Source organism: Pinus tabuliformis, chromosome 2_1 (genome assembly GCF_031772625.1).
Source record: "Pinus tabuliformis cultivar Carrire ecotype Pingquan chromosome 2_1, CPIR1, whole genome shotgun sequence".
Taxonomy (NCBI): domain Eukaryota; kingdom Viridiplantae; phylum Streptophyta; class Pinopsida; order Pinales; family Pinaceae; genus Pinus; species Pinus tabuliformis.
Genome location: NC_142299.1, coordinates 410,102,136 through 410,106,962, shown reverse-complemented (window position 1 = coordinate 410,106,962; position 4,827 = coordinate 410,102,136). Strand labels below are relative to the sequence as shown.

General features: G+C 35.8%; 1 pseudogene; it reads right to left on the bottom strand.

Annotated features, from left to right (window-relative positions):
• Positions 1-1,740: 1,740 nt before the first annotated feature.
• Positions 1,741-2,667, bottom strand: LOC149200649 (phospholipase A1-Ibeta2, chloroplastic pseudogene; annotated as a pseudogene).
• Between the last annotated feature and the right edge of the window lie 2,160 nt (positions 2,668-4,827).

The following is a 4,827-nucleotide window of genomic DNA, read 5'->3' as shown; positions in this document are numbered from 1 at the left end:
TTCTTTACTTTTCACTTTACCCATGAAAAGTCTTTTTTTTCTTCAAACTTTTGGTACCTGCATCACCCTCAAAGGTTCAATTACTTTGATACCTATTATTCTATTCACTATCATGGATAAATTGCATAATTTAACTGTGCCCTATCTCCCTAATACATACATACATACATACATACATACATACATACATACATATATATGGAAACAAGACCTTCCTTCTCAATGCAATTTTGAGTGAATACTACTCCTCAACACTAATTTAATTGGTGAGAAGCCATTCCTCTTGCATACAACTAACTAGATGAAAATCCTAGTAACAATTAGGACTCTACAATTACTTAGTGTATCCTACACACAAGAAACTACTAGGATTCTATCAAGTAGTTGACACTACCAATAGAAACTAGGATTCTATCTCACTAAGAATATGTCTTTGGTGAAACTCTTATTAAATGTGAATATCCAACCATATTAAATCTAGCAAGGGAAAAAGTCCAAAATATTACCATGTCTTTGAGAGTGTGTTCAGTTCCAATTATAGTAGTTTGTTTGATCAATTGAAGATTGTCCCAAATGTCCAATGCTTTAGGTAAAACATCATAGGAGATTATGCTACCTATTGATTAAGCTTATTAAAGTTAAACATAAAACACAAAACTTCATACCAACATGTTTATAATTATATGCTTAAGCATAGCATGCTTGATATGTAATTAAACTCAATTCAATTAACCAATGCAGCATAATGTTTATTTATATGTTTATGTCTTCCACCTAAATAATAATATTGCAAATCAAACACTCCCATAAAAAAAAATATAAAACACAATGACATTTCTAATATAATACACAATGATCACACTAAAAATAATGACATATTTCTTACAACATCTCCTATATTTACTTTTGTAGAGGAATCTATTTTGGAATAGAGATTTCAAAATTTTAATTGAATTATCAATAATTATTAGGTGGAAGGTTAGAATTTAACTTTTTTAGTAGTTTTCACAAATTAAATGTTGAGATTTACTTCAAAAATAGTTATTCCATTTATGTTTTTTTAATTAAATTGGTTAATTAATTTTTTTCACATAAACAAATATTATATAAAATAAATTATGGTTTTTAAACATGTGATATAAATAAACTATAATATTATAACCAAACCTATTTACAAATTAAGAAAGTTCATGATAACATGGAAAATGTAAATATCTTTAACTTAAATATTAATTTTATAATAATTTAATATAAAATTATAATTTGATTAAATTTGAAATTAATATTTATTAATATTTTCAACTTATCCTGGACATTTATCTACCTTTCCACTTACATACCCATTCAAGCAGCATATATGAATAGGTAGCTGAATAAAACACATGTAGAAATGTTCCATATAGAAAACATATAAAATATTACAACTTTGGATGGTCATACAAATTTGTGCCACGGGCACTATATAGCTTGTCATGACAGGCTAGGATAGCTAGACAAGACAAGGTAGGTTCTGGATATACTCGTGAGGAGTTCTCTTCAGAGTTAGAGATTAAAAATTGCTATACAGCCACTATTCAAATTATATTTCGAAGGTTGCTGTACAAGCCACTATGTTCCAGACTCACTTTCAGAGGTAAAGATTGAAACGGGGGCCACCATTCGCGCCCCACAGTCACAATTTATGTTTTATTTAGGAGGTTGCTGTACAAGTCACCAAGCTGCTACTGAGACGGAAGGCACTTAAAGCGGAGATAACGTAGCGTGATGATTGAAATTGGTAGTGAAATCGGTATCATAATGAGTTGACAGATTGTGCCAGTTAGCAGGCACCCTAAGTTCATCTTTAAGTAAATTACAGGTTTTATTAACGAGAACATAAGCCGGCTTTGCGTTGGGCCGAAACGGAACCCTAGAGCTTTGAAAGCCATCCACTAGGTGCAGATGGGCTTCCAGATTGTGACAGCAACTCACACCAGCATTCTCTTTTAGATATGGAGAATCCAAGGGATTGATTCTCAGCTCAGCACCGACATGAGTAAATGACATCCTCTGCATTGCTTCCGCCAATGCTCTTGAATTTAACATTTCATGACACTTCTTATGTAGCCATTCATTCATAAAAATTCCTGGCATTTGAGGGATCCAATCATGGGTATTGACTATTCTCAACGTTTTCACGCCCATATCCTCAAGCCTGTGTTTGAAATCATGGTTTCCAACTCTTGGTCCCCTAAAAGAGAACACTGCTATTGGTGTACTATCTGAGCTTGATACCAAGTTTTCTCCAATCTGGTATGCACTCAAGAGCGCCAAAGCTGCTCCTAGACTGTGCCCTGTAATGGTAATACTCAACTCCTCGCCCTCGTATAATTCTAACAGTCTCTGCACCTCTTCCAGAACCTGCTCAGATGCGCTCTTCATGCTATTATTATGAATGTCACTATGGTTGTTGCCCTTAGAAGTATACAGACTTAAAAATCCATTTTCCACCCTCGGGTTAAGATCAGCGTGATGAATATTATCACAGAGTTTAATTGGTTTTAAATCTGTCTTGAGATTTTCAGCCCATTCAAGCGGAGTCATGGTGCCTCTCCATGCAATAACTATATCTCTTCGACCTAATCTTTTGATCTCTTCCAAGCTATCACTCACAGCAACAAATCCCATCCAGTTAGACTTCTGACAATTTAGGGTATCATTCGATAGTTTCGCCAGCCAAATGGGAACATGGACATTTGGAGTTGCATGAAGATACTTGGTCACTCTGTAGCCAGTGTTCCTCAAGCCCACTCTTTAAAGAAATGAATTAATTTCACCACATGGGATGCAGCAGCCACCATAAGAGCTCGACTGGGGGTCGGAGTTAAAAGCATCATAGGTAGCCTGCGCAAATTCTCCATACTTCACAATCTCTCTTCTTAGATTTTCATCAAGGGGATCCAGAAGTTCTCTCCCTCGTTGGCACCATGATATTCCCTCCATTTACCCGCTTAGGAGAAGGATTGGGTCTACCAAGTCTGCTCGTCCAATCGCCACAGTTCCAGGAATTGCGTATGTCGTTGGATTTCCTCCGATTTGAAAGCGGGGAGTCTAATATTGTTTTCCTGTTAGGACTATGAATGTGGCGTCAATTAGGGATGTGATTTCCAGTCGTTTAGACCAAAGCTAATCTCTTTTGTGAAGGGTTCTTCACCAGATTTAGAGTGGATGAAGAACCTCTAAGAGTGCAGTTCGTATAATTCTAACATGGACATTTGGAGTTGCATGAAGATACTTGGTCACTCTGTAGCCAGTGTTCCTCAAGCCCACTCTTTCAAGAAATGAACTAATTTCACCACATGAGATGCAGCAGCCACCATAAGAGCTCGACTCGGGGTCGGAGTTAAAAGCATCATAGGTAGCCTGCGCAAATTCTCCATACTTCACAATCTCTCCAGAAGTTCTCTCCATTCGTTGGCACCATGATATTCCCTCCATTTACCCGCCAGACTCTGCTTAGGAGAAGGATTGGGTCTACGAAGTCTGGTCATCCAATCGCCATAGTTCCAGGAATTACGTATGTCGTTGGATTTCCTCTGATTTGAAAGCGGGGAGTCTAATATTGTGTTCCTGTTAGGACTTCTAGGACTGGAACCCCTGTCAAGTAGGGATGTAATATCCAGTCGTTTAGACCAAGCTAATCTCTTTTGTGAAGGGTTCTTCCCCAGATTTAAGAGTGCAGTTTGATATATTCTTGAGGCCTGTAGTGGAGTTGTGTTTTATGGCTGGTAGGGAAGATAAGGAAGCCTGCTTCAAAGACCCAAGGAGTTCCATATGCTGTTGAAAGGATTGACAAATAGGGACTGTCTTTGGGGGATTGCAATGAAGTGTGAAATTAGGGCAGCCATGCCACTGATTATATATTCCCAGTTCGCGTTCCAACAGTAACTGTCCTTTACTCGCATTTTACTCGCTTTTAAAATCGTTCGCGTAAGGATTCAGTTCGCTTTTGAAAACCTGGCGGATGAACGCGGTAGAGGGAATAAAGTGGCACGCGGTGCCGACCACACCAGTGATACTGTAAACATAAATTTGAGAAGAAGCCTATGTACTCCACATGTGATCAATTTTTAATTCGAAATTTTAGTGTTTCCGGTTTTATTAAATTTTTATTTCTTAGAAGTAATCATAATTAGCTAGTTTTCTCGAGTTAAATCCATTTCTAACTCGATCTATAAAATTTGAAAAGATTATGTAATAATCCTTAAGGAGATATTGTATTAATTAATTAGAGATAATTTCTGCGATCATTTTTTAATTTGAAGTTTTAGTGTTTCCGGTTTTAAATTCTTATTTCTTAGTAGTACTTATAAATACGTTAAATATGTTAATGTGAGCAGTGTGGCTAAAGTTAAACAAACTTCTTTCACGTTGACATTCTGTATGAGATTCGTATGGTAGGTACTGGAAAGAAGTGGAGAAAGCAATCATTACGGTTTGTGTATGTGTATATGGTTTATGTTTCTATTTTTTTTTAAAGTGCCATGTTTTGTGTTAGAAATAGGGTAATTATATCGTTTATATTTTTATTTTTAAAAATGTCATATTCAACCATAGTATTTATTTAAATTTGATAAAAGAAATTGATTTTTTTTAGAAAGAGTAAATTTTAAGAATATGATGATGTTTAACGTTTGTTGAAACCAAACAATGGTCTATCGGACCTAAAGAAACAAATTATTTATTTTGATTTAAGATTTTATTCTTATGCTCAAAAAGCTTGGAGAGAAGCCTCCCGAGCTCACTATAATTTTGACATTGTAAAAGGCTAGGAAGGTCAGTATTGTA